Here is a 20,148-nt window from a genome sequence, read left to right as displayed (position 1 = left end):
TCAGCAACAGAAGTACCAAAGATACATCAAAAATTCTAAACATGTGACACTGGCTTAAGGACTACAAAGTGGGCAGCAGAAAACTGTTACTGGAGGCTAGAAGGATGGTCAGTCCCTGTTATGGCAGTGGCAAAACATTCGATCAAATTCTTTGCTGTCTGCTTATTTAGTAGCATTTCATAGCACAGTGTGTTCATCCTTTCACCTACTGATGGACATCTGGGTTTTTTCCAGTTTTTGACTATTACAAATAAGGATGCTACAAATGCTCCTGCACAGGTATCTATATGGACACATGCTTTCACTTCTCTTGGGTAAATACCAAATATCCAAATGGTAAATACCAAGATGGTATTTACCCAAGAGAAGTGAAAGCACGTATCCATATAGATACTTGTACAGGAGTGAAATGGCTGGATCACATGGCAGTTCTACGTGTAAATTTTTAAGAAATTGACAAACTGTCTTCTAAAGTGGTTGTACCACTTTACATTCTTACAAGCAGGGTATGAGAACTCCAGTTGTTCCACATCCTTGGTACTTCATATGGTCAGTCTTTTCCATTTCAGTCACTTTAATGGGCAAGTAGTATCTCATTGTGGTTTTAATTTGCATTTCCTGAGTGACTAATGATGTTGAGCATCTTTTAATTTGCCATCCCTATATCTTCTTTGTCTAAGTATCTGAGCAAATATTTCTTTTTTTAAATTAGGTGGTTTATTTTCTTATTATTGAGTTTTCAGAGTTTTAAAAATATATTTTGGACACAAGTGCTTTATCAGATACATGATTTACAAGTATTTTATCCCAGGCTATTTTGCATGTTCTTAATAGTGTTTTATGAAAAATATTTTTAATTTGATGAAATCCACTATTGATCAATTTTTTTTCTTTTATGGATAACGTTTTTGTTGCTGTAGCTAATAAATCTTTGATTAGCTCAAGGTAATAAAGATTACTTCCTGTTTTCTTCTAGATCTAGTTTTATGTTTTACATTTAAGTCTACGATCCATTTTGAGTCAATTTTTATTTCTGCAGTGAAATATGAGTCAACTTTTTTTCAGGATTTTTTGGCATATGTATATCTGATTGTTCTATCATCATTTGTTGACAAGACTGTCTTTATTAAGTTGCCTTTGCACCTTTGCTGAAATTCAACTGAGTATGCATAAATAGATCTATTACTTGACTTTCTATTTAGTTTCCAAAAACGAGTGAGCCACAAAGTGGGGTGGGGGGCAGGTGTATGCACTGTGCTCCAAGTCTCTGGCTGATCCCTAAACTATATACATGGAGGGCAGACTTCATGCAGCCCAGCTAAGGCAAAAAGAACTGAACTGAGATCTCTGGTGCTGCCCACCGAAGAAAAGCCAGCTTGCAAGAGTTCAGCAAAGTTAACTGCCTGCTCTTAACAAAACACCACTCTTAAGAAGGAACCTAACAGAATCTAGAGTCTCTACAACTGTCAATCTGAATTACATATTCAATGGAAATATCCTTTAATAATGAAGGCAAAATTGTCACCAGGAGATCCACACTACAAGAAATTCTTTAAAAACTGACTGAAGAGAAGTGATACCAGATAAAAACTTAGATTTCAGAAATGGAAAGCATCAGAAATAGTAAATGTGTAGATAAAAAAACTAAAGACTAGCTTTTCTTCTGATTTTTTTTTTTTTTGAGACGGAGTCTCGCTCTGTCACCCAAGCTGGAGTGCAGTGGCCGGATCTCAGCTCACTGCAAGCTCCACCTCCCGGGTTCACGCCATTCTCCCGCCTCAGCCTCCCGAGTAGCTGGGACTACAGGCGTCCGCCACCTCGCCCGGCTAGTTTTTTGTATTTTTTTAGTAGAGACGGGGTTTCACCGTGTTAGCCAGGATGGTCTCGATCTCCTGACCTTGTGTCCGCCCGTCTCGGCCTCCCAAAGTCTTCTGAATTTCTATATTATTAGCATTCAAAGCAAAAATTTTAACACCCTGTTGTGAGGTTTACACTACATGTAGATGTAATATATATGACAACTATGGCATAAAAGATGAAAGAGGGGTATGTTCAGTGTCTTTACTTTTCCATATATCATAAGAGAACAGTGTAATTTTAGCTTTAAGTAGACTGAGAAGATCATATACAATTACTTAAAACAACTGTTTAAAAAATACAAATAGTTTTAGCTAAAACATCGCAGGGATATTAAAATAGCATTCTTAAAAATACCCAATTAACCCAAAAGAAGGAAAACATGAATAACTAAAAAGAGATGGGACAAGCAGAAAACAAACAGCAAAACAGACCTAAATCCAACCTTATCAATAATTACATTAAATGTAAATGATCTCAACACTCCAATTAAAAGAGACAATAAATTTTTAAAAGTCTATAAATGTATGCATATAAGTGACATACTTTAAATATGAAGACACAATTAGGGTGGAAAATGGATAGAAAAAAGACAGGTCATGCAAACAGGAATTCCAAGAAGCCTGTGATGACTATTATTATTATCAAATAAAGTAGACTTCAGAAAAGATGTCAGGTGAATCTGCATGACAAATTACTTATTTCACTAAGGAATATTAAAATACAACTCCTAGACTTTTTCAAAACTACGAATTTTCATTTCAAATTATTTATTCATACAAAATAAAATCTGTTCACATCAAATTAATTCTAAGATACAAGTACCATAATGCCCTTATAATGGAAAGATGTACAAGCTCCGAACATCGGTGCTAATGATTTGGAAGATCCTTTAGGCACAGATTAAAAAAAAATATTTTCATGCAGTATTATCTGTTCTACATACTGAAGAATTTTTTCAACCTATTATGGTTTGACTTTATGCTCACCTTAAACTCCCACACATCCCTCCCAATTATGAAAATTATAAGCTAAGGAAATCTTTATAAAATGTAGCAAAGGCAAATACTAAGTTTTCAAAAAATTTTAACTTAATATTCATGAACATTTTTGAGAGAGTATAGACTAAATCTACTCTGAGATTTTGCAAGCTGTCACCTTAAAGTCTACTTAACTACTTGATGCTTTTCTTTTGAAAATAAGATCCAATATCAAATATAAAATTGACTACTCTCTGTATAGTAGTCAATAATTGAGATATTAAAGAAATGGCATTAGAACAGATTATTTCATTGGGCCATAATTTAGTTACAGAAGTAAAACAATCATTTAGCTTTCACTGGACAAACTGTGATAAAATATTAATTCATCTAGAATTGACAGCATGAATGAAGAAAGTTACTATCTTACAAATTCCAATAACATAACTGCAGCTCAAAATGAAACAAAGCCAACATTTATCCAGCACTAAGTACAAGTACAGCATAATACTGGAAGATCAACCTGGGATACAACTTCTCTCAAAAAACAAACCAGTTCATTGTGAGATACTATGCCAGAGGTAGGGGAAAAAAATACAGGGAAAAAAAAAAAAACCCAAGAGGCATTACACTTTCATTTTTCATCTATTCATTCACTAATTTTTTTGAATGGAGTCAAGATAGAACCAGTAATAATTATCTTATATTTTAAAATATACTGGTCTATTGGGCTAAGAAAGTCCCCAAATCAGTGCTAACATGTGTTCACAAGTGCTTCTCAACTCTCCTCACAATATAATAATTTGGGGAGGTTTAAAAAAAAAAAAAATCCCTGATGGGTAGGGGTTGTTGGCGGGGAATCTCCAGAGATTCTGCTACAATTGGTTTGGGACAGAGTGATCCTACTGTGTACCAAGCATTGAGAATCACTGGTATAGCAGAACCTCTCATCTTATACAGAGAATAAATCATTTGCCCAATGAGTGGGAAGAGAGGTCAAAGGCAATTATTAATACACATGTAAAAAACAGTAGAATACAAATAGGGTAAGTAGGTACAAGGTGCTATTTAGGAATTTTTTTTTTTCTTTTTTTTTTTTTGAGATGGAGTCTCGCTGTGTCACCCAGGCTGGAGTGCAGTGGTACAATCTTGGTTCACTGCAGCCTCCACCTCCCAGGTTTAAGTGATTCTCGTGCCTCAGCCTCCCAAGTAGTTGGGATTACAGGTACCACCACCACGCCTGGCTAATTTCTGTATTTTTAGTAGAGACAGGGATCTCACCTTGTTGGCCAGGCTTGTCTCGAACTCCTGACCTCAAGTGATCCACCCGCCTTGGCATCCCAAAGTGCTAGAATTACAGGCATGAGCTACCGCACCCGGCCTCTATTTAGGAACCTAAAGAATTAAACGTCTAATTGTATTTGGGTAAGTTAGGGAAGTCTTCAAGGATGAGTAGGAGTTCACCAGGCACAGAGTTCTTATCATCAGTAAAAGGAAAGCAGCACAAACAGAGATCACCTAACAGCAAAAAGTTGGATGGGGCCAGTGTAGAGGGCATGACACAGAGTGGTAGAAGATAAGGCTGCTGCAGTAAAGCACAATTGTAAAGGAATGTGGACTCTAAAAACCAGTGATATGATTGATTTTGTATGTAAAAAGATAATTCTGACAGAGATCAGTTACTGATAAAGTCTCATGCTGAAATGCTGAGGAACGAAGACAGTGGAAATGCAGAAACAGGAATAAATTCCAATATAGTCATGCTTAACGACAGGGATACACTGTGAGAAATGCTTTGCTAAGATTATTTTGTTTTGTGCACATCACAGTGTGCACTTACACAACCCTAGATGGTATAGCCTACTACACTCCTAGGCTGCAGGTCATAGCCTATAGGTCCTAGGCCACAAAAACCTGTATAGCACGTTACTGTGTTGAATGCTGCAGGTGACTTTAACACAGTGGTAAGTATGTGTGTCTCTAGACATAGAAAAGGTACAGGAAAAATAAAGCATTATAACTGTATGGGACCAGTGTTACATGGTGCATGATTGTATTATTGAAGAGACAAAATGTCAAGGCTTGAGGATGGCCCATTTGCAAGGTAGAGATTAAAGAGTTGAGGATGGCTGAGGTTTCCAGATTTGGGCAGCTGGAAAGGCTGGCGGTATCATTAACACCAAGGCAGGAATGAGTACTGAGGGGCTACTCACAAAGAGTGTTCACTTGGAGAAACTACAGGTCCCCAAGGCCAGAATGCTGAAAAAAGGGTGTGGCTGGAGAGATAGCCATTTGACTTCAGGCAAGTCATTTCTCTCTTAGAGACCTAGTTTCCTAATTTAAAAAAATGGGAATGACAACTGAAAAGAAGAGATGGGAAGAATATTTACTCAGCTTGACGCTAAATCTAATCTAGACTTTCCTTAATTTTGCCCTAGTGACCCCTCTCTGGGTATCAACATTTCCATTTTATAGATGTGAAAGCCAAGGCTTGGAAAGATTAAACAAAATTAAGAGACTAACATCAAAGCCATGTTTCCAACTTCAGAGCTCATATTCCTGCCCTGATAACACAGTATGTATGTGCCAAAACGCAAATAAATCGGAGCAAAGAATTGGGAGAGAGAGATGTTGGGGAGTGAGGTGGAGGGAGATGGGAAAGAGGGACACAAGGTTGTGAAAAAAATTCATTTGTACAAATCCTTAACACGTGTACTGAAGGCCTACATTATTAGGCACTGTGCTGGGCACTGGGCTTCCAATGATGAATCATTCATGATCCCTGCTCTCAAAGGGGGCGAGACCTAGTCAAACAGGCAGTTACCACACTTTAGTGCTTAACAGGCGCTTTATGGCCGATGAAGGAAACCCTCTCCTCTCATTCCATTTTGCAAAATGCTGAAAGCGTGACTGGAATTAAACTTCAGAGAGGTAGCAGATGCACTACATACAAACAGGACATCTTTTTGATGTTAGGTTACAATTCTTTCAAATAAACAACTTCTAAGTACAGTTTTTATTTGTAGCTGTTGGATTTTTATGTGTAGCCATTAAGTATACAGAAAAAATGTACTATAAAAATAGCAAATACTGACAATACGCTGTATAGAAAAAGTTATATAACATTCCTGTGCTGGAAGTGGCTATTACAGTTCTAAGAATGCCAACGTGAGGATTTAACTTGTTCACTAGAGGAATAACTTTCAAATGAACACAACATAGAGCAAACTGCACACTAACCCTCCAACATGATACATTCTTAGTAAGTACTGTAACACTTGAGTAAACACCATTTTTTGAAATATTCATTATAATCCATCTATAAAAATTTGAACTAGCAAAAGTTTCAAACACACGTAGCTTTTAAATTACTACATAAAAAGACAAGGAATTAGAAAATGTTATTTATTCTCCAAGTAAAATGGCCCAAACCCAAGTCTTTTCAGTTTGAACAACTGTGTTTTTATGTGTATTCATAATGAATGAATTTCAGAGAATAAGAATTGATTAGAGGATTAATTTTAAGCAAGGATGATTTCCATATTTAGCAAATATTGAGTTAAAAGCAAACTGTAATTTTGTTGAATTATAATTAGCATGATTTAAATAAGTAAATGTTTACAAACAGAGTAAACAAATATTTTATTTAACAGATAAAAAATATATTGTACTCCTATTTCCAAGTTCTCTAAGGTAAGGAGAAAAAGCAGAAGGGAAGAGGACAAAGGGAAGAGATGAAAGAAAGAAAGGGAAAGAGAAAGGGAAACTAAAAAAGGGGAAGACTTTGTTTTCCAGTGTCTAACTTTTGCTATTAGCAATCAATGGAATTTAAATTTACATTTAAAATACATGAAAAAAATGAAGTTTGATTTACTTGTCTCAGACACTATGACTAATTAAGTGCAGCAGTGGGACCATGAGTCCCCTAATTTGTAATCCTGTTCTTTGGCACTTAATTAGCCAGAGTCAGAAACCCTGACGAATCATGCCAGTTAGTTGGTAAAATGAAAAACTAAGTTTAAAGAGGAGTCATTAAAAATGATAAGCACAAATCTGAAAACATTCTTCTTGAATTAGGGTACATAAATGTCAGTTCATTTGCCAGCCTTCTGATACAGGGTCAAGGCGATCTCTTGTCTCTTTGCAGATGTGCTGGTCTTCTGGCATAAGCCACCACTGTCTATGACTTCGAGTTTTTGCTTCTTCAAAGTGGAGTAAAAATTGAAAAGATTCCGAGTACAGACTGCATCTATATTTTACAATTTTAACCCAATATTTTTAGTTTCTCACCCATACCTGATATACTGTAGTATCATTTAAGCAACATATCTTTGTTTCTAAACATATAAATTTTTTTGCATTCATATTTTGTCAGTTTACATAATATTTAGTTAAATTACTACAACTAGCATAAACACATTTAGGAACAAACACAGCTGACTTCTGGTTAGGACACAAGTCAATTAGTCAGAACAGAACTACATCACCAGATTTTAGCACACCTCCTGGCCATAACCACTCAGCATGTCCTGAAACAAAGGGAATGGAGAGAGTTGGTAATCCAAAAAGCTGGTCAAGTGGAGGATGGCTAACAGAGCTTCTGCCACTAAGCATTGAAAAAAATACGTTAATTTCAGGATCATCTCAAATCAGAAACCTGGGTCTTAGGTTTTCTGGAGTCTGTTAATACAAATTACAACTAAGATATTATTTCATTACTGTTTAACTTCTTGTAAAATGTGTTAATATTGTACTCTTGAGACAACAGCTCAGAGTACATACCAAATAAAAGTTAATCTTCAGAGTTTCACAAAAGCACTTTAGCAGGTAGTAGAACTATAAGTTTCTAACACTGTTAGTTAAACATGAGATCATCTATTCTAATTTTATCAAAGTCCTTCAAAATACTTTTGGGTTCTTAACCATCTTAAAAGTGTAAAATCTGGTAGTCTTTTAATGTATTCAGAAGGTGTGTAACCATCACTATCCAAATCCAGAACATACTCATCACATCTAAAAAAAAAAAAAAAAAATCCTGCACCCATCAGCACAGCAGTCATTTCTTAATCTCTCCCTCAGCCCCTGGCAACCACTGATCTACTTTCTGTCTCTATGGATTTGCCTGTCCCAGACATTTCACATAAACAGAATTATAGAATATGTGGCCTTTTGTGTGTATCTTCTTTCGTTTAACATATTTTCAAGATTCAGCTATATTGTCCAAGTATCAATATTTTACTCCTTTTTATGGTTGAGTAATATTTCATTGTATGAATTTACCACCCTTTGTTTACCCATTCATCAGATTCGGTAGACTTTGGATTGTTTCTATCTTTTGGCTACTATGAATGTTGCTATGAAATGAGTACACACGTTTTTGTGTGTATATATTTTTTCCATTCTCTTGGGTATACAGGTAAGAGTGGAATTGCTGAGTCACAGAGGAAGTCTATGTGTAACTATTTGAGAGAATGCCCAACTGTTGTTCACAGTGACTATACCATTTTACATTCCCATCAGCAAAAGTTGGGGTTCCAACTTCTCCACATCCTCTTCTTTTCTTTTCTTTTTTTTTTTTAATTATAGGTATCCTTGTGAATGTAAAGTGGTATCTCATTGTGGTTTTGATTTGCAGTTCCCTAATGACTAATGATGCTGAGTTTCTTTTCATGTCTTATTGGCCATTTACATATCTTATTTAGAGAAATACCCATTTTTATATAGGGTGACTGACTTGTCTTTTCATTGTTGAGTTAGAACAGTTCTTTCTTTCATTGTATGTAAGTCTAATGGATACTAGATCCTTATAGATTTGCAAATATTTTCTCCCATTCTGTGGGCTGACTTTTCATTTCCTGAAAATTAAAAAAAAAATTTTTAATTTTGATTAAGTCAAATTTTTCCATTTTTTTCTTTGGTTGCTTGTACTTTTGATATCATACCTAAGAAACCATCAACAAATGCACATCCGTGAACTTTTGCATCTATTCACAATTCTGGTCACGCTATCCTAAATTAGCTAAAACACAGTTTAACTACATTCTCTTAAGCATGAGATTGTGATCGCCTCACCTACTGATGAGGCTCTTATTAATTTGGTTTGAATTTATATTAGATGAATTTTGAAATCCTTTTCCACAACAGAGACAGTATAGTATAGGGTATCAGTTCAGAGTTCATGTTTTGGAGTTAGATATGGGGACAAAACCCAGCACTATCACTAATAAATTATATGAACTTGAGCAATGTATAACCTCAACAAAGCTTAATTCCCCATATATAAGCTTGGGTCATTGTACACTGACATGGTTTGGCTGTGTCCCCACCCAAATCTCACCTTGAATTTTAGTTCCCATAATCCCCACGTGTCATGGGAGGGACCCGGTAATTGAATCCTGGGGGCAGTTACCCTCATGCTGCTGTTCTTGTGACAGTGACTTCTCATGAGATCTGATAATTTTATAAGGTGTTTTTCTCTCTTTGCTCACTGTTCCCTCTCCTGCTGTTCAGTGAAGAAGGATGTGTTTGCTTCCCCTTCCACCATGATTGTATAAGTATCCCGAGGCCTCCCCAGCGCCATGCTCTTTCCTTTATAAATTACCCAGTCTTGGGTATGTCTTTATTAGCAGCATGAGAATGAACTAATACAGTAACTAACTCATGGATTATTATACAGATTAAATGTACACATACAAGTAGCTACTATTATAGTGCTTTCACCAATCACAACGAATTTTCATGTATACAGTATTGGCAAAACTCTGAAAGTTTAATAACACACATCACTGGTAAGTCTGGGCTATAACTCACGTATGAGAGGAATATAAATTTTCTCTTTGTAGAGAAAAATTTGCCAGCATCTATTAAAATTACAAATGCATTAATCCTTTGACCCAGGAACTGATTTTCTAGGAATTTATATATTCAGAATGAACCTGCAGGTAGCAAATCCTCTTCCCAAGGGTAGTGTAAAACAGGACAAAATTGTCAAAAAACAATGGTTTCAGAACTCCAGAAATTGACAAAAGGCATAAAACAAGAGAAGTGTTTATTTTAGACAAAACGACTGACCCCTTAGTAAAAACAAAGGATTCTGTGGCATTTGCAAATCAATTATTTGATAATGACTTGTATCCAGAATATAAAGAAAAAAAGATAAAAACCCCAATTTAAAAATGGGCAAAGGATTTGAATTAACATTTCACTAGGCCGGATGCAGTGGCTCACACCTGTAATCCCAGCAGCTTGGGAGGCCGAGGCGGGCAGATTACTGGAGGCCAGTAGTGCAACACCAGCCTAGTGAACATAGCAAAATCCCATCTCTACTAAAAATACAAAAAAATTAGCTGGGCCTGGTGGCGCAAGCCTGTGTTCCCAGCTACTCAGGAGGCTGAGGCAGGAGAATCACTTGAATACTGGAGGCAGAGGCTGCAGTGAGCCAAGATCGCACCACTGCACTCATGCCTGGGCAACAGAGTGAAACTCCATCTCAAAAAACAAACAAAAACCATTTCACTAAAGAAGACATATGCATAACTAATAAGTACATGAAAAAATGTTCAACGTAATCAGTTATTAGGGAAACGCAATTAAAACCTACTGGTGGGTTCGAGGTACTAAAAAGACAGATAAAAGCAAGTGCTGACAAAGATGTGGAGAAACAGGAACCCCAGCACAGCACTAGTGAGGATGTAAAACACTACTTTGGAAAATCGGCTGGCATTTCCTTAAAATGTCAAACATAATCTTACCATATGATCCAGCAATCCCACTCCTAGGTATCTACCAAAGAGAAATAAAAACATATGTCCATCCAAAAATTTGCAGGCAAATGTTCATAGCAGCATAATTTGAAAGAGGCAAAACTTTAAATGTCCATCAACTAGTGAATGGATAAACAAAATGTGGTATATCCTAATGAAATAATATTCAGCAACAAAATGGAAAGAAATAATGATACAACATGGATGAAATTTTAAGACTCAAAAGTGATGATGGTACAAACTCTAAATTTACCAAAAAAAAAAAAATCAAATTTTATACTTTAAATAAGTGACTCTTATGGTATGTAAATGACACCTCAATAAGGCTGCTTTACAAAAAGATATTTTCTATCTGTGTGCAAATGTTCCTAACAGCTATGTTCATAATAGACCCCAAACTGGAAACAACCCAAATGACCTAAACGGATTGGAATAAACAACTATGGCACATGCATCCAATGGAACACTACTGAGTAATAAGAGGAATGAACTACTGATAGGTGAAACAACCTGGCCTGAATCTCAAACGCATTATGCTAACTGAAAGAAGTTGTACTCAAAGGGCTTCAATACTTGGACATGCTGGAAAAGCCAAAGCTACAGGGACAGAGAACAGAGTAATGGCTGCCAGGAGTGCGGCTGACAACAAGGGGATTTTTGGGTGATAGAACTGTTTTATATCTTGGTTGTGGTGGTTACGTGTCTCTGTGTCTTTGTCAAAACCTAGAACTTATGCCAAAAATAGTGAATTTTATGATACACAAATTACAAATAATTAAAACAATGATACTGTCCAAGATTATTGTGATATGGTTTTTAATAGCAAATTAGTAGAAATAACTCTAGCCACGATCAATAGGAGATGGGTTAAATCGTTGTACATTCATACAATATAATACTATGCAGTTATAAGTATGAATGAGGACGCTCTCTCCAGGTGATACTGATACGGAAAGATATCTAAGATCTGTTGCTAATGAAAGCAGGGGGTTAACTTGGTCAGGTCTGCCTGCCCTGCTTGCTTTTGGTCACCTGCTTTTTATTGCTGTTGCTGTTGTTTTCCTTTTTCTAAGAAGCTGAAGGCCGCAGTGGGTGAAGGCTTTACTGCTAAACACTGAAACTTCACTGGCTATGTTATAGATAACATCACAGGTCATCATAGTAATGGCCATTTCAGTTGTTTTCCAGGAATTTGGGCCAGCTCCTGTCCAGTTCCAACTGGTTGAGACCACCAATCCTTCAACTGGGCCTGTGTTAAGAGCCTAAGAGGTGACCTTTTGAGGTCGGGGTGGGGGAAAACTCCACTCTTAGATCATGCTAACGCCACTTTTGGCACATATGTCCTATGAAATGGCATGAAACCCAACTACACTTGCACAGAATGAACCTCTTACTTCATTTTCCCCCATGCCTTAGACTACCTCACATCCTCAACTATAAATATCCCTAAGCCTTATCTTCAGGGAGGTGGTTTTGAGAGCTGTTCTCCCGTCTCCTTGCTCAGCAGCCTTGAGAATAAATCTTTTCTCTTTTGCAAAACCCAAGTCACAGTAATTAACTTACTGCATGCAGACAGTTATACATATATTCAGTTTTGCTAAAATGAATATATGCTAAAATGACACCCTGGACAAAGACATAGGAAAGACTTGGACTTGGCCAGTAACACCAGTGAATTAGAAAAGGGGAAAAGAAGAATATATATATATATTTTTACTTTTGCTAAAAATGACACCCTGGAGAAAGAGGAAAGGAGTAGAGTGGTTCTCAGCTGTGTGTGAGCAGGAGTGGGATGGTGCAATGGAGTGGTCACTGGCCAAGGCTAGAGTGGATTTTAGTCTTTTTTTTTTTTTTGAGATGGAGTCTCACTTTGTTCCCCAGGCTGGAGTGCAGTGGCCCGATCTCGGCTCACTGCCATCTCGGCTCCCGGGTTCATGTCATTCTCCTGCCTCAGCCTCCCAAGTAGCTGGGACTACAGGCGCCCACCACCACGCCCGGAATTTTTTTTGTATTTTTAGTAGAGATGGGGTTTCACCACGCTAGCCAGGATAGTCTCAATCTCCTGACCTCATGATCCACCCACCTCTGGCGTAAGACAAAGGTACTTACTAAGCCCGGCCCTTAGTCTTGTTATCTTTGAATGTGTGAATGTGTTGTTTATGCTTAAAAAGCATACAATTTAAGGCTGAAAATCTTTTTGAATATTGTTCCATTTTGTAATATCTTCACTCCGTTTTGTATCATCTGAAATTTGTTTGCCTTTTGCATATTCATCTTAGTAACTGATGAAAATACTGAACTAAAGCAATCCTTGCACAAACTAATAAAAATCTTTAATAAATGGATGTTAATCCATTATTCTGCACCATCCCAGCTTCACAAATTACAAAAATCATGACTATGGGCAAGTTAGTTGACCCCCCAAGCCTCTTTGACAAATGAGTATAAATAATATATCCCTTGCACAGTGCAAATTAAGTGAGATACTGTATGTCAGGTGTTTGGAATTACACTTGGCTGTGAGAAACCATTAAAAAATTGCTCATTGGCTTCATTTGTAGCTACGGTTGTTTCCTGGATGAAGTATTCACTTAACGATCATAGTATTTAGCCCCTGTTTCAGGAGAGACCTTGTTAAATCAGAACTGTGATGGTTAAAGTTTTCTCCTCTGTTGTCAGACTGCTTGGGTTCAAATTCCAGCTGTGAAATTTTCTAGCTGGTGGGCAAGTTACTTAAAGTTTCAAAGCCACAGCATCTTTTAGTTAAAGCTGGGGGTGACAAAGGTACTTATTTCACAGGATTGATGGGAGAAGTGAAGAGATAATAGATGTGAGGTGCACAGCAGAGCTATGAATAAATCAGTAAATGTCAATAACGTCAGCAATTAGTGTTATTATTCTGTCTACCACATTCTTGGTTTCCTGAATCGATTATGTGAAATAATATAAAAAGTATAACATTATTATTTTAAAAAATTTAACACCCTTTCTAGCTTGTCTTGACTTTCTAATTAAACTTCAAACTTCCAAATAAAAAAACTTTATTTCTACCAACTGTTCTGACACACACAGAAAAATATTCTGATGAATAAATGATAACAGGGTTTTAAAGTTTTCCTAGCCCAGGCATAATACAGGTTAGCTCTTAAAGTAACAGAGGCTGAAATTAATATTTATATTTTTCATTGTTTTCTCCAATATTTGGGATTTAACAGACATTTGGATTTCTAGGTATCTGGCAACATAACATGGCTATACATATAAACTAACGTTTTTTTAAAAAGAAAAAAAAAACCCTCTGGCTTTTAGAGAGTGGGTATTGTTTCTAAAGTTACTTCTTGAAACTAGGTACCCAAACTAATCTTAGTGAATTAAGAATTTCCTAAGGTTTTATTTTCTAAAGTTCAATCAGTAAAATAAATTTCTCCATGTACTTTTTATTCCTTACTACATTATCTCTTTAGCTTTTCTTTAGAGTAGCCAGAGAAGTTAATAAGTTTGAGTTTAGTCCTTGAAAGTAATTATTCAGGGTTACAATTTCTGTGCTGGAAACGACTAAACTAAGGAAGGGGAGGGCAGCTCAGGTTTCTGTGTTCCGTAAACTCTTTGTTTTCCAAGCAGCATTATTTTAATTATTTCCTATAAATACATCGTTGTCCTTAAGATAAATATTTTTCAGATAAAGATGAAAAATTGTTAACCATCACTTGTAAAATCCCTTGGAAATGACCTCAGCATATTATAAACCTCAGAAAGACGTAAAGTACAAAAACCCATCTGCCAAATAAGAAAAGCAACCACTGCCAACAATTTCATAAAACAAGTTATTCCAAAAAGAAAAAGATTTAGAAGGTTTTATCAGATGAGTGGAAACAATATGTTTACAAAATTTCTGGGAGATACTGTAAAAAACTACAACTGGAAAAACTGAGGTGCTTGCTAGAGAAGAGTCTGCTCACCCTCACCCATCCCTACTGCTAAACGCAGCACCTCTGAGGGTTCCCCTACAAGCTGCCCACTCCAGCTGACATAAACATTCTGTTTGCCAGGCTAGATTGCCATTAAACCGAATTCAGATTTTCTCTGAAATCTAAGATGAGACCTCAAGCCCACAGTATTTACCCCCAGGAATTTTGCCCATGAAACAGAAATGGTCGTGCCGGAGGGGCTGGCTGCAGGTGTGCCTCGTGCTACATTTGCACATACCCTTGCCGAGGTGGTCTCAAGAAAGGCAGAGGCAGTTGCAGCCAGCCCACATCTCTGAGAGAGACAACAGTAAGCATTCATTCATATTAATGTAAGATCCCAGTCTCTTTCTCTTGAGCACACTGGACAGCAAGCAATCAGAACCATTATTACTGCACTAGTGAAAGACAATATGCCAACCTTAATCTGCAGGCTGCAGCCAAGGATTCCAGTGGGGTCTTTATTTGAAGTTCTAAGGAAATTCTACTAGGTATCAAAGTACAAAAGAAAACGCAGATTTCAGTTTTGAACAACTCAACCCTATACACCAGCAAGGTATGCAGAAAACACAAAGGAAAATATATAACAGGAAATAGTGTAGTGGTTAAAAAATATTTTAATAGGGAAAAAAACTGAAAACAACCTACTGCCCATCAGTAGGGTTAATAAATGTTAATACTCATTCCTTCTGAAACTGTTCCAAACAATAGAAAAAGAGGGAATCCTCCCTAACTCATTTTATGAGGCCAGTATCATCCTGATACCAAAACCTGGCAGAGACACAACAAAAAAAGAAAATTTCTGGCCAATATCCCTGATGAACATCAATGCAAAAGTCCTCAATAAAATACTGGCAAACCAAATCCAGCAGCACATCAAAAAGCTTATCCACCACGATTAAGTCAGCTTCATCCCTGGGATGCAAGGCTGGTTCGACATATGCAAATCAATAAACGTAATCCATCACATAAACAGAACCAATGACAAAAACCACATGATTATCTCAATAGATGCAGAAAATGCCTTCAACAAAATTCAACACTCCTTCATGCTAAAAACTCTCAATAAGCTAGGTATTGATGGACCATATCTCAAAATATTAAGAGCTATTTATGACAAATCCACAGCCAATATTATACCGAATGGGCAAAAACTGGAAGCATTCCCTCTGAAAACTGGCACAAGACAAGGATGCCCTCTCTCACCACTCCTATTCAACACAGTTTTGGAAGTTCTGGCTGGGGCAATCAGGCAAGAGAAAGAAATAAAGGGTATTCGAATAGGAAAAGAAGAAGCCAAATTGTCTCTGTTTGCAGATAACATGATTATATATTTAGAAAACCCCATCATCTCAGCCCAAAATCTCCTTAGGCTGATAAGCAACTTCAGCAAAGTCTCACGATACAAAATCAATGTGCAAAAATCACAAGTATTCCTATACACCAATAACAGACAAACAGATAGCCAAATCATGAGTGAACTCCCATTCACAATTGCTACTAAAAGAATAAAACACCTAGGAATATAACTTACAAACGATGTGAGGGCCCTTTTCAAGGAGAACTACAAACCACTGCTCAAGGAAATAAGAGAGGACAAAAACAAATGGAAAAACATTCCATGCTCATGGATAGGAAGAATCAATATCGTGAAAATGGCCATAATGCCCAAAGTAATTTATAGATTCACTGCTATTCCCATCAAGCTACCATTGACTTTCTTCACAAAATTGGAAAAAACTACTTTAAACTTCATATGGAACCCAAAAAGAGCCTTCATAGACAAGACAATCCTAAGCCAAAAGAACAAAGTTGGAGGCATCGCACTACCTGACTTCAAACTATATGACAGGGCTAGTAACCAAAACAGCATGGTACTGGTACCAAAACAGAGATATAGACCAATGGAACAGAACAGAGGCCTCAGAAATAACACCACACATCTACAACCATCTGACCTTTGACAAAGCTACACAAACAAGCAATGGGGAAAGGATTCCCTATTTAATAAATGGGGCTAGGAAAACTAGCTAGCCATATGCAGAAAACTGAAACTGGACCCCTTCCTTACACCTTACACAAAAATTAACTCAAGATAGATTAAAGACTTAAATGTACGACCTAAAACCATAAAAACCCTAGAAGAAAACCTAGGCAATACCATTCAGGACACAGGCATGGGCAAAGACTTCACGTCTAAAACACCAAAAGCAATGGCAACAAAAGCCAAAATTGACAAATGGGATCTAATTAAACTAAAGAGCTTCTGAACAGCAAAAGAAATTATCATCAAAGTGAACACGCAACCTACAGAATGAGAGAAAATTTTTGCAATCCATCCGACAAAGGGCTAATATCCAGAATCTACAAAAAACTTAAACAAATTTACAAGAAAAAACAACCCCATCAAAAAGTGAGCAAAGGGTAAAGAACAGACACTTCTCAAAAGATGACATTTATGCAGCCAACAAACATGAAAAAATGCTCATCATCACTGGTCATTAGAGACATGCAAATCAAAACCACAATGAGATACCATCTCACGCCAGTTAGACTGGCAATCATCAAAAAGTCAGGAAACAACAGATGCTGGAGAGGATGTGGAGAAATAGGAACGCTTCCTACACTGTTGGTGGGAGTATAAATTAGTTCAACCATTGTGTAAGACAGTGTAGCTATTCCTTAAGGATCTAGAACTAGAAATACTATTTGACCCAGCAATCCCACTACTGTGTATATACCCAAAGGATTATAAATCATTCTACTATAAAGATACATGCACACGTATGTTTACTGTGGCACTATTCACAATAGCAAAGACTTGGAACCAACCCAAATGTCCATCAATGATAGACTGGATAAAGAAAATGTGGCATATATATACCATGGAATACTATGCAGCCATAAAAAAGGATGAGTTCATGTCCTTTGCAGGGACATGGATGAAGCTGGAAACCATCACTCTCAGCAAACTAACATAAGAACAGACAACCAAACACTGCATGTTCTCACTTGTAAGTGGGAGCTGCACAATGAGGACACATGGACACGGAGGGGAACATCACACACTGGGGCCTGTTGCAGGGGCTAAGGAAGGGATAACATTAGGAGAAATACCTAATGTAGGTGATGGGTTGATGAGTGTAGCAAACCACCATGGCACGTATATACCCATGTAACAAAACTGCACGTTCTACACATGTACCCCAGAACTTAAAGTATAATAAAAAAATAAAATAAATGTTGGTACATTAATTCCACTGAAATTATGCTATAACTTAAAGAAAAAAAAAAAGACAGATCTATATGTACTGAAAGGGGAAAATGTCCATGATACATAATTAAACAGAAAAAGTTAACTGCTGAACAGAATGTCCTATGTGTATATATATAACATTTACACAGAAAGAACAAGAGAAAGAATGGGGCAGGCAGGGAGAGTGGAGGCAGGCTGGCAGGCTGCATGCCAAAGCAACGGAGAGAGAAGGTGAGAAAAAAGGGACAGAGCAGAGGTCAAAGAGAGAAGAAAGTCAGGAGGCTGGTAGAGAGTGACAGAAAATGTACACACCCAACTGGCTATCTCTGAGTATACCATACAGTAGCTACTTGCCACATGTGTCTACTTAAATACAAACCAATTACAATTAAATTAAAATAAACAATTCAGTTCTACAATTGCACCTGTCACATTTTAAGGGTCTGACGGCCACATATGGTTAATGGTTACTATACTGATGGTACAGAATAGAACATTTCCATCATTGCAGAAAACTCTACTGGGGAGTTCTACTCTATACCCTTTGGTATTGCGTCAAATTTTTACAATGAGCATGTGCTACCTTTAGAGTCTGCAAAGAGAATAAAGACATTTCCAATTTGAAAAAAACAAAAACAAAAACACGTTCAGGGCTTTTCCCCTCATTCTGCATCTCTTTTAATACCTCCTTTTCAAACACCAACAGAAGCACTAGAGTTTTCATAAGGGCTTAAGAATCTAAGCAGTAGTCAATTTTTTCTAAGTTATTTAATTTTTACTGACTCAATTCTACTTAATAAGAGTTCAAACGTCACCAAAATAAGGAATACAACAATATACACTTGGAGCATCGTGACATCGCTCTTGTTCTTTAAAACAGAAAAAAAGGTCGTATTACTCATTCTCAGCAGAAGCGGGAGTGGTTGACAGAAACCCCTTACAGTTTAGACAAACATTTTAAATGGAAGCTTTTCTTCAAAAGAATAATGGCACTTAAAAATAGCATTCATTTTTTTTTCTGATTCAATTCAGTACAAAGTAGAAAGGCGAAAAAATAAGCCTAACGCTCAATGTAAAAACACACACACACACACACATTAACTGAAAAAGAAAACAACAATGCTAAGAACCAGCTTTCAAATGAAGACTATAACACCAAAGCAAAGAAGACTCATAATAACCAGTTTTAAAGACTTTCTGATGTAAGAGAAGTTTGAGGTGAGGTTTTAAGAGAGCAACAGTTTAAAGAAGAGTTAAAAGACTTCTGGAAAAAATACATTATACATACATATGAGTTTATGTGGAATGCACAAACAACTTCTTGAGACCCGAAATCTCCTTTTAAAAAACCACTCACTGCTGCCGCAAGATTATAGCCCAGGCCCTACTGCTGTATCTACCAGCACGCAGTGACCCATGGTCCCACAGACAGACCTAACCTGTGTCCTCAAAGTTCTCCTAAAAGCCCTCCACAAAATCAAGTCCACCTACTTTCCTAGCACAACCACCCGCTACTCTGTCTCCCACACACTAAGTTCCAATCATAACCATCCACTCAAGGTTCTTAACAGGGCCTTGGATAATGTATCAATATACAAAGCCACAGTGATTAAGATAGTTTGGAAGTGACACAAGCATACATTATTTTAAAAGAATGTATTATAAAAAAATGAAGCAGCCCATGTATACTCAGGAAACTGAATACGTGATAAGGTGGCATCACAAATCAGAGAGGAAAAAGATAGACTATGCAATCAGTGACAATGGCTTGTGCAACCAGTTTATTCACATGGAAAATTTTCCATATCTTATATGCACATACAAAAATAAATTGTACATGGATTAGACCTATACTGAAAAAAAACAGAACAAACTTTTAGAAGAAAACATGGTAGGATCTCTTTATGACCCCAAAGTACTTAGAGAACGGAAGGATTAAACATGATGCAAAAAGTATTAACCATAAATGAACAGACTGACAAGTATGACTTGATTATAATGTGAAACTGGCAACCAACAAAGCATACCACAAAGTGGAAAGATAAGCCACAATGGAGAACATACTTGAAATATGGAAAACAGGAAATGGAAAATATCAATAAAAGGTTAATCTGAAGGCCGGGCGCGGTGGCTCAAGCCTGTAATCCCAGCACTTTGGGAGGCCGAGATGGGCGGATCACGAGGTCAGGAGATCGAGACCATCCTGGCTAACACGGTGAAACCCCGTCTCTACTAAAAAATACAAAAAACTAGCCGGGCGAGGTGGCGGGCGCCTGTAGTCCCAGCTACTCGGGAGGCTGAGGCAGGAGAATGGCGTGAACCCGGGC

At 37.1% G+C, this 20,148-nt stretch overlaps 1 protein-coding gene across 12 annotated transcripts in view; it reads right to left on the bottom strand.

Moving 5' to 3' along the window:
• MRTFB (myocardin related transcription factor B) overlaps nt 1–20,148 on the bottom strand; it is a 262,686-nt gene that overhangs the window by 127,676 nt on the left and 114,862 nt on the right. The window lies entirely within an intron of this gene.

This window comes from Macaca nemestrina, chromosome 18 (genome assembly GCF_043159975.1).
Source record: "Macaca nemestrina isolate mMacNem1 chromosome 18, mMacNem.hap1, whole genome shotgun sequence".
NCBI classification, from domain to species: Eukaryota; Metazoa; Chordata; class Mammalia; order Primates; family Cercopithecidae; genus Macaca; species Macaca nemestrina.
This window is presented reverse-complemented; position numbering and strand designations above follow the sequence as displayed.